This window comes from Nicotiana tabacum, chromosome 5 (genome assembly GCF_000715075.1).
Source record: "Nicotiana tabacum cultivar K326 chromosome 5, ASM71507v2, whole genome shotgun sequence".
Taxonomy (NCBI): Eukaryota; Viridiplantae; Streptophyta; class Magnoliopsida; order Solanales; family Solanaceae; genus Nicotiana; species Nicotiana tabacum.
Window position 1 is genome coordinate 90,233,361 of NC_134084.1, and position 10,995 is coordinate 90,244,355.

Sequence of the window (10,995 nt, forward strand, 5' to 3'; positions counted from 1 at the left end):
AAACATTTCATGTGGACCGCAATGGACTCACCGCGGACGCCCTCGATATTGTGCGGTCCGCAAAGGAAGAGTTCAGGGATTTGAAGATTTGGAGCTAATTGCCAATGCGGTCCGCGGTTCTTTTTATGCGGAAAGCAACAAAAGCCACCTCGGCCGCGGTGCATTTTGTGCGGCCCCCGGTGGCCAAGTTCAGATAGCAGACTTTTAAACCAAGAAGCCTCGTTGCGGCCGTACTTGATTTTGTGTGGTCCGCACAATCCCCGCCGGGGTATTTTTGTCCAGAAAATTCGGCCTAGTATAAATACTTTCTTTTCCCATTTTTAGGTTATCAATTGTATTTTAACATTGGGCTACGCTCGTGAACAGAGTTTCTTTACCATTTTAAGTAATTTTAGAGTAGTTTTATCATTGAATCTTCAAGTCTTAGCTTGTAATTAAATATTATGGGTTTTTCTTCATCTATTTCTTTATTTTCTTCTGTTATCATGAGTAGCTAGTCCCATTAGCTAGGGTTGTGGCTAGAGTGGGTATTTGATGGGTCTTGTGTTTTAAGGGATGAATGTCTATGGGTGTTTGATATTTGGATTAATTTATGGTTTTAATGTTGAATTAGTGGTTTCAAACACTAATTTGTGCCTATTTAACTTGGTTTCTTCTTGAGAAAGAGAATTTAAGTCTAGGAAATTAGTTCAGCAAGGAATTGGAGCGTATTCAAGAGATTGATAGCCCCAATTAAAGGGTTAAATCTAGAGATAGTTATATCCGACTTGAACCTAAATTGCTTGCACAAATTATCATACCCAATTGGTCTTGAGAAAGTTAATTAGGGCAAAATCACTCAAACTACCGAGAGGTATAGAGTGAGAAGTATCGTGCATTGGTTATATCGTAATCCCCAACAAGACAATCTTGCCTTAGACTTGTGAACCTGTCAAGTATCCACCTAGGAGAAAGTCACTTCCCTAGTGCCTTCTTAATTATTGAGACAACTTTCAAGTCTCTTACTCTTAGCTTAATTTAGTATCTTATTAGCATTAAATTAGAAGTAATCAAAAGACCAACTATGATTAGAAGTGCAATTAAGAGCAATTATGCATCTTTAACTTAGATAGAAACTCAATTCCCATTTCTAGCTCCCTGTGGAAATCGATCCTGACCTTCTCGGGTAAAAGCTACTTCGACCACTCTCGCTACTTTGTAGAAGTGCAGAGTTGACTCCGATCACTTTTTGGCATCGTTGCCGGGGAGTTAACGACCTTGGCTATCTATCTAAATAGTTGTCTGTTGTTCTTCTTTCCTTCTATGTTGCTAATTTGTGTGTGTCACAACTTCAGGTACAAATGGCAGCAAACAACCCACCTCTTAAAGATCTTCCGCCGGGGGAGGAGGTAGATGACAATGTTGATGATGAGCTTCCTATTGTACCTCAAGGACAAAGGAGAGGCCACCAAGACAATGACAATATTCCAGACTCTCCCCCGCCACCTCCAAGAGTGGCTCCTCGAGTGCTTCCCAACCAAAGATATGCAAGTGCAATTGTCCCACCCCGGACCCGGGCGGGCAATTTTCAAATTACCAATGTGATGCTGACATTGTTAGAGCAACGTGGGTATTTCACGGGAGCAAGCAAACTAATGTGTCCGGGGATGCACTTCGGTTGAGACTATTCCCTTTCTCACTTAGAGGGAAGGCATTGGATTGGATTGAGCGACTTCCCAACCATTCCATCACTACTTGGGATGAGTTGGTGGATAAGTTCATTGCAAAGTTTTTCTTACCGGGGCACATGGCAGAATTGAGAGATGAGATCTTAGCCTTCAAGCAGGAGCCCACAAAACCATTACATGAGATTTGGGAGCGATATAGAACCATGGTAAAGGAATTCCCCAAAAATGATATGACTGAGGCGATGATCCAACAAACTTTCTACTGGGGCATTAAGACAACAAACCAATGCATTGTGAACTAACTTGCTGGGGGCAATTTCACGAAGCTATCATATGATGAGGCTTGTGAAATTCTTGACGAGATGGCTGACACATCCTCTGCTTGGAAAAGTAGAGCTAATGTGCCACAGGGTGACCCCACAGTCACTCACTTGCACAAAGAGCTACATGACCATGGGCAAGCTATAGCAGAGCTGAAAAATACAATGAACCAGCTAGCAAAGGCACAGTTATAGCAGGTTCAAAATTTGCCCCAAGTAAATGCTATGGAGTGTGTCAACATGCTAGTGAACAAAAGAAGACAAAGACATCAACATAATTAAGGGAGTTCGAATCAATTTGACAATGATTGTGGTGGATTCCAAGATGATGGTTATGATGGGCAGAATGAAGAGGTGCAATACGTGAATAACTACTAAGGCCAAAGGGGTAATCCTTCCAACCAACAACAATGGAGACCCTAAGGCAATTGGGGCAACAAACAACAATAAGGTAATGGTAATTGGAGGAACAACAACCAAAATTCCAATTGGGGCAATCAGAATAATAATCAGAAAAGTCATGGTAATTGGAATGGCAACAATAACAACTGGGGTGGTAATAACAATCAGGGATGTTAGAACAATGGCAATTAAGGAAATTAGGAGCAAGGCTTTCAAAGGCCCCCAATGTACCAACAACCGAACAATCCACCCTTATTTACATCCCAAGGTCCTAGCTCTTCCAACAACAAAATGGGGAGAATTGAAATGATGTTTGAACAGATGATGAAAAAGAATTCGGACTCTGATGCTCAGTTGGCTTCCCACAATATTTCAATCAAAAACTTAGAGGTTCAATTTGGCCAAATCTCACAATCCTTGAATACTCGCCCTAAGGGGGATCTAACAAGTGATACGGTAGTTAACCCGAACGGTGGGAACAATTATGTTATGGTGGTAACTACAAGAAGTGTAAGAGGCACTGATGTGAATGCCTCCAAGCAAAAAGCAATTTTGAGTGATGAAGTTGAGTTGCAAGAAGATGAAATTCCCTTGGTGGTTGAAAATGTGGTTGACGAGAACGTGAATGAAGAAGTGAGGATTGATATTCAAGATGCCGAGGTGGAGACTCAGAATAATGTGAACTCATCTAGGGAACACGTAATAGACATGCCGGAACCGGTTGTGCCTAAAGCCAAGACTCCTTTGCCAAGGCCACCTCCACCTTATCCTCAAAGGCTCGCGAAACAGAAAAATGAGAATCAGTTTAAAAAGTTTATTGATATGATGAAGAGCCTATCCATTAATGTGCCTTTGGTGGAGGCTCTTGAAAAAATGTCGGGCTATGCTAAATTCATGAAGGACTTGTTGACAAAGAAAAGATCCATGGATTGTGAAACTATCAAGATAACCCACCAAGTTAGTGGAATAGTACATTCAATGGCCCCGAAGCTAGAAGATCCTGGTGCTTTCACCATTCCTTGCATCATTAGGAGTGCAGACTTTGCTAAAGCTCTGTGTGATTTGGGGGCAAGTATCAAATTGATGCCCTACTCAGTTTTTAAAACTTTGGGTATTGGGCAACCGAGGCCGACTTCCATGAGACTGCAAATGGCGGATAGAACGATAAAGCCACCATTTGGTATTATTGATGATGTTCTTGTCCGGGTGGACAAATTTATCTTGCCAGCTGATTTTGTAATCTTGGATTGTGAGGTAGATTATAAAGTTCCAATCATATTGGGAAGACCTTTCCTTGCTAATGGGAAGGCCTTAGTTGATGTGGAAGCAGGGGAACTCACCTTCCGAGTGGGTGATCAAAAAGTGGTCTTTCATGTGTGCAAGTCAATGAAGCATCCCAACAGTTCTAAGGTGTGCTCTTTTGTGTACCTTGTCACATCAGTGATAGTTGATGATACCAATGCAATGATCAATGTGGAGGACCCTCTAGAGGCCGTATTGTTGAATCTTGATGTTAATGACGATGAAGGCCGAGTGGAGTGCATGAATGCTTTACATGGGATGGGATCTTACTCTTATGAGCCGAGAAAACTCTCTTTGGATATTGAGAATAGGAAGTCTCTACCAACAAAACCTTCAATCGAGGAACCTCCGGTGTTGGAGTTGAAGCCTTTTCCTCCACATCTCAGGTATGAGTTCTTAGGCCCTAATACTACTTTGCCAGTTATTCTTTCCCCTTATCATACTAACAAGCAGGTTGATGCCATATTGGCGGTGCTTCAAAAGTGGAAGAAGGCAATTAGATGGACCTTAGCTAATTCGAGGGATAAGCCCCGCATTCTGTATGCACAAGATTATTCTGGAAGATGATGCAAAGCCCTCCTTGGAATATCAAAGGAGGTTGAACGAGGAAATGCAAGAAGTTGTGAAAAAGGAGATGATCAAGTGGTTGACCGCCGGGGTTGTGTGCCCCATCTCTGATAGCTCTTGGAATTCGCCGGTGCAATGTGTACCGAAGAAGGGTGGCATGCAGTGGTTGCAAATTCGTAAAATGAGTTGATTCCTACCAGGACCGTCACCAGGTGGAGTGTATGCATGGACTACCGCAAGTTGAATAAAGTGACCCACAAGGATCACTTTCCATTGCATTTTCTTGATCAGATGTTAGATCGACTTGCTGGGCATGCCTTCTACTATTTCTTGGATGAGTATTTTGGATACAACCAAATCTTGATTTCTCCAAAAGATCAGGAGAAGACCACATTCACTTGTCCATATGGCACCTTTGCCTTTTCTCGGATGCCTTTTAGGTTGTGTAATGCATCGACTACATTTTAGCAGTGTATGATGGCCATTTTCACCAATATGGTGGAAGATATCTTAGAGGTGTTCATGGACGACTTTAGTGTTGTGGGAAATTTGTTTGAGGAATGTTTGAAAAATCTTGATAGAGTTTTGGCCCGTTGTGAAGAAACCAATCTTGTTCTTAAATGGGAGAAATGACACTACATGGTGGAAGTGGGCATAGTTCTTGGGCATACAATTTTAAAGCATGGTATAGAGGTGGACAAAGAAAAAATTTATGTGATTTCAAGGCTCCCTTCCCCTACCTCTATCAAGGGAGTACAAAGTTTTCATGGGCATGCAGGGTTCTACCGGAGATTTATCAAAGACTTTTCCAAGGTAGTGAATCCCTTATGCAAGTTATTGGAAAAAGATGCCAAGTTCGTGTTCGATGAGATATGTGTGCAAGCCTTTGAACTTCTCAAGCACAAGTTGACCACCACTCCTAATATCACCGCACTTAATTGGAGCTTGCCTTTTGAGCTCATGTGTGATGTGAGCGATGATGCGGTTGGGGCGGTTTTGGGTCAAAGAGTGAAAAAAATGTTTCATCAGGTGTACTATGCGAGCAAGACAATGAATGATGCTCAAGTGAACTACACGGTGACCGAGAAAGAGCTTTTGGCTATTGTGTTCGCAATGGAGAAATTTCGGCTATATCTTATGGGTGCCAAGGTCATAATCCATACCGATCATGCCACACTCTTGTACTTGATGACGAAGAAGGATTCCAAAGCTAGACTGATGCGATGGATCTTGTTATTTCAAGAGTTTGATTTGGAGATTGTGGACCGGAAGGGTAGTGAAAACCAAGTGGCAGACCACTTGTCCCGCTTGGAGGAGGAGGGGAGGCCTCGTGATGGCCTAGAGATCAATGATTCATTTCACAAAGAACAACTCCTTTCGGTGTCGGTGAATGGTATGCCATGATTTTGCGGACGTTGCTAATTTCCTTTTGACTGGTATAATCACATGTGAGCTCTCTTCTAACCAAAGGAAGAAGCTCAAACGAGATAGTTTGGATTTCTATTGGGATAAGCAGTATTTGTTCAAGATTTGCACAGATGGTGTGATCCGAAGGTGTGTCCCGGAGGATGAGCAATTGAGTATCTTGGAGGCTTGTCATTCCTCTCCCTATGGTAGACATCATGGCGGGGCTAAGACGGCTTCAAAAGTTCTTAGTTACGGGTTTTATTGGCCAGCTTTGTACAAATATTCAAGTGAACTTGTTAAGAGGTTTGACAAATGTCAAAGAGTGGGTGAAATTTCGAAGAAAGATGAGATTCCTCTCAATACCATCCTTGAAGTTGATATTTTTGATGTATGGGGCATTGATTTTATGGGCCCGTTTGTTAGCTCATGTGGGAACACATACATTCTTGTGGCAATTGACTATGTTTCAAAGTGGGTTAAAGTCGTGGCTTTACCCAACAATGAAGTCTGGAGTGTTGTTGCATTTCTCAAGAAGAACATTTTTACAAGGTTTGGCACTCCTCGTGCAATCATAAGTGATGGGGGTCTCATTTTTGCAATAGAGCTTTTGACACTTTGCTTGCAATGTATGGTGTCAATCACAAAGTTTCTACCCCTTATCATCCTCAAGCGAGTGTCCAAGTTGAAGTCTCAAACAAGGAAATCAAGAGTATATTGTCAAAGACGGTCAATGCAAAAAGGACCGATTAGTTAAAGAAGTTGGATGATGCTCTTTTGGCTTATAGGACTGCTTACAAGATTCTGATTGGTATGTCTCCGTACCAGTTGGTGTTTGGGAAAGCTTTCCATCTGCCACTTGAGTTAGAGCACAAGGCCATGTGGGCTTTGAGGAAGTTGAATCTTGAATGGGATATGGCAGCAAATCTTTGTGTATAGCAGCTTAATGAACTTGATGAGTTCCGATTCCATGCCTACTCCAGTTTGTCCTTGTACAAGGATAAGATGAAGTACCTTCACGATAAATATGCTCGTGACAAGGAGTCCAAATTGGGTGATTTGGTTCTCTTGTTAAACTCTCGATTACATCTGTTTCCGGGAAAGCTTAAGTCGAAATGGAGTGGACCTTTTGAAGTGGTGTTTGTGACTCTGTTTGGTGAACTTGACTTGAAAAACAAAAATGGGGAGGCTTTTAGGGTGAATGGGCACGGGGTCAAGCACTACCTGGACAAGATTGATGACAGCCACGTGGTGGCACTGCTCCATCTAAAGTGATTTGATAGTAACCTGCGTCGTGTCGCGACGTTAAATCAGGCGCTTCTTGGGAGTGAGATACTGAGAAGGACACTGAACTTTGAAGATAAAGGGTGGGAAACATTTGTGTGTAGCAAGATAGACCCCATCACTCACGACAACTAACTTTCTATCCCCCGAGCTATATTGGTGGCATCGATCATGGCGGGGTACCCGATTAACATCGGGAATGTGATGTCCCTGGTGGTGAACGAAGGAGATAGATCCAATCCCTTCCCCAACTTCCTGACCATGTACTTTGAGGACCTCGATGTGGAGAAGCAGAGAATCGATGTGAAAGTGAAAGCAAAATTCACCATTCTCCTGGAACAGCACCAAGGGTCCCGACAACCCCAAGGACCCCTAGGGCAAAGCCACTTACTTCAACTGGCTAGTTTGAAGAGCCAGTAGTTGTAGTATCTCCTACTCAGCCTCCTTCCACCACAGCAAACATGGCCCCAGGACCATCCATTTCTACAGCTCAAGAAATCCCCACATCCACTGCATATCCTTTGACTGTCCACCGCCTGAGCTAGACCCTCGCCAGCATCAACAACTAGATGCAGACAGCCACTTCTAAGCTATCTATACTATCTACTTTGGTGGCATCTCATTCAGCACCTCCTCCACCATAGGTCCCACAGTCAGTGGAGGACACTCTGAAGGAGATTCTGGAAAACCAGAAGAAGCTGATAGATGTTGTTTATTCTCATGGAAAGTCATTGAAGGAGCTTGCTAGGGAGGTGAAGAAAATGAGAAAGACTCGGGCTTCAAAAGAGTCGATGAAGGAGCTAAAGGTGGAGGTAGAGAGGTTGAAGGTGGATCACCTACCTCTGGATCTTTTATTGCATAACCCGGCTCCAGTAGCGCAGCCCCAACTAGAGCAGGAGTCAGAGAGGCCACCCAAGAGGAAGAGGTTGATCCCTCGTACTGAAGATGCTTTTATAGATTTGGAGGACCCACAAGGAGGTTCCTCTAGCCAGCCCTAGATTCTAGTACAGGCCCAGGATTTAGTCCAGGCCCTGGTCCTAGTGGAGGAACAGAGTACAGGGAGCCAATCATAGGTTCCCGAGTAGACTAAGGACCCAGGGACTCAGACTTAGGACCCTATGCGGACAGAGGGCCAATAGGGAGTTTCTTTTTCCTCTCTTTCTTATTTTGTGCTTATTTTAGCTAGTTAGCATTGAGGACATTGCTAGATTTCATTTGAGGGGGTAGCCCTATTTGGATGACTGTATATATGACAGTATTTTTCTTTATGCTTTCTTTTTGCCTTTGGTATGTATATAACTTTATCATTTTATTGCACTTATCATACTTTCTACTTTTGGGTCTGTATATAAAGTTACGTTCTTATGTATATACTCATTCTCCCTATTGTATATTCGACTAATTCCCCTCTTGTATATATTCATTTTTACTTTTCGCATTTTTCCTTTCATAGCTTCTTATTTTATTTTAGTAGCTTCTTGTTTTGAGTTTTTGTGTGCAATAAGTCTTTGGTTTTCTTAATGCCATGGTTCTTTCCAAAGGTGGAGTTTGTGTGAACCGGTTGGCTCTTCCCGATGATGGATTACATGACAACCTTCTTAAAGGTTTGAGTCTGTTTTCTTTTTTCTTTTTAGTAGCTACTTGGTAAGGGTGCCTCAAGCAAAGCTTCACTTGGGCCTAACACATTTGACTTTGATCCTATGGTCAAAAACAAATTATTGTGTATAGGCTGGTGAAAGTGGTGACCTTCAGACTCTTGTGTTGACTGATAATCATCATATGGTTTTTCGGGACCATTGTGTTGCTCAAATCTAAACTAAGGTTGTTGTGGGCCCCGACTATATTTCTTTAGCAATCTTATAGCTTGTGTGGTGAGAATTTGAATTGCAAGTCCAAGTCCCGAGCCATTAGTCTAGAACTTGCCCTGAATGTTTTTTCTAGGCAAAATTCTAAGTGTAATTTGACTTGAGATGTGATTATAGGCTCTCTCCTTGATCCAAATGATATCTTGAACACTTTCATAGCCTACCAATGATAAAACCCCTAGTCAACCCTTTTGAGCCTTCGACCTTTTTCTTTCAAAACAACGATACAAGCCTTTACCCATTCTAAAAATACCCTCTTTTGGCACCCGATCTTTCCTTAGCACAAGGCAAAAGCATAAGGTTGGGGGAGAGACGAGGAATGCAACAGAGTTGTAAAAGATACAAAATGAATAAAAGGAAAGGCTATGAAAAAGAAAGAAAATTAAAAAGAAAAAAAGAATGATCAATGTAGAAAAGAATGAGGGATTCAATAAAAGTAAAGAAATGAAAGGTGTGGAAAGTTGAGAAAGGAGAAAGATTTGAAATGAACAAGAAACAATGACAATGTATCTCTCTAACCCCTTAGAAAGAAGTTAAATGACTTAAAAAAAGTCAAGAGAATATGTGCAACAAATGAAGCAAAAGAAGCGCTAAAGGGAAAATGGAGCCTACTTAGACCAAACATTTCCTACCCTGAACCAAAAGCCTTCACTATATCTCTACAAAAGCCCTATATGATCTTGAATTGAATGAAGCTTACATTAGTAGTGACTAACATAAGGGGAAACCATATGGTACATAGAGCTGGACTTGTGACTTTTCTTTGAGAGAGATGAGTGTATTTCCATTAACCTCATTTTGAGTGCTACAATCCTAAAGGTGAGGTTTGCTTAGGGAGAGTTGAGGATGTGTGAGTTTGTGTTCCACAATGACCAAGGTAGTAGAAAGAGTTTCTTTGATGTGTTGAGTCAACTCTTGATGCTCTTGTGTCACACTAAAGCCATGTTGATTAAAAGGTCAAATGTTGTTAATGATTCATGTGAATTGGGGGCAATTGTTAGTCCCGATTGAGGCTAGATGAGTTACTTTAGGTCAGCTAAATTTTCTTGGATTTACTCTTAAGGGGTGGGTCTTATTTTGTTTGCTTGAGGACAAGTAAAAGCTTAAGTTTGGGGGAGTGGATAACTAGGGATTATGATGCATTTTACACTCCTTCTTACTTGAGTTTTGATTAAAAATGTGTATAAAAAAGTCCCAAAGGCTTACATGATGTACTTATTTGTAGGGTTTGGTCAGCAAGGTGACAATTCATCAAAACCAGCTCAAAAAGGAGTGAAACATGCACAAGTACCAACAACAAGTCCAAGCACAGTGCAACAGGTCCATTGCGGCCGCACTCCATTCTATGGGTTTTTCTTCATCTATTTCTTTGTTTTCTTCTGTTATCATGAGTAGCTAGACCCATTATCTAGGGTTGTGGCTCAACCCTAGTGTGAGTATTTGATGGGTCTTGTATTTTAAGGAATGAATCTATAGGTGTTAGATATTTGGAATAATTTATGGTTTTAATGTTGAATTAGTGGTTGCAAACACTAATTTGTGCCTATTTGACTTGGGTTCTTCTTGAGAAAGAGAATTTAAGTCTAGGAAAATTAGTCCAACAAGGAATTGGGGCGTATTCAAGATGTTGATAGCCGCAATTAAAGGGTTAAATCTAGAGATAATAGTACCCAACTTGAACCTAAATTGCTTGCACAAATTATCATACCCAATTGGTCTTGAGAAAGTCAATTAGGGCAAAATCACACAAACTACCGAGAGGTATAGAGTGAGAAGTATCGTGCATTGGTTATATCGTAATCCCAAACAAGACAATCTTGCCTTAGACTCGAGAACCCGTCAAGTATCCACCTAGGAGAAAGTCACTTCCCTGGTGTCTTCTTAACTATTTAGACAACATTCATGTATCTTACTCTTAGCTTAATTTGGTATCTTATTAGCATTAAATTAGAAGTAATCAAAAGACCAACTATGACTAAAAGTGCAATTAAGAGCAATTACGCATCTCTAACTTTGATAGAAACCCAATTCCCATTTCTAGCTCCCTGTGAAAATCGATCCCGACCTTCTCGGGTAAAAGCTGCTTTGACCACTCTCGCTACTTTGTAGTAGTGCAAGGTTGGCACTGATTGGTATGGACCCTTTTCTCAGACGGTGCTTTGGATGTGAAGGGGTCTAGATTAG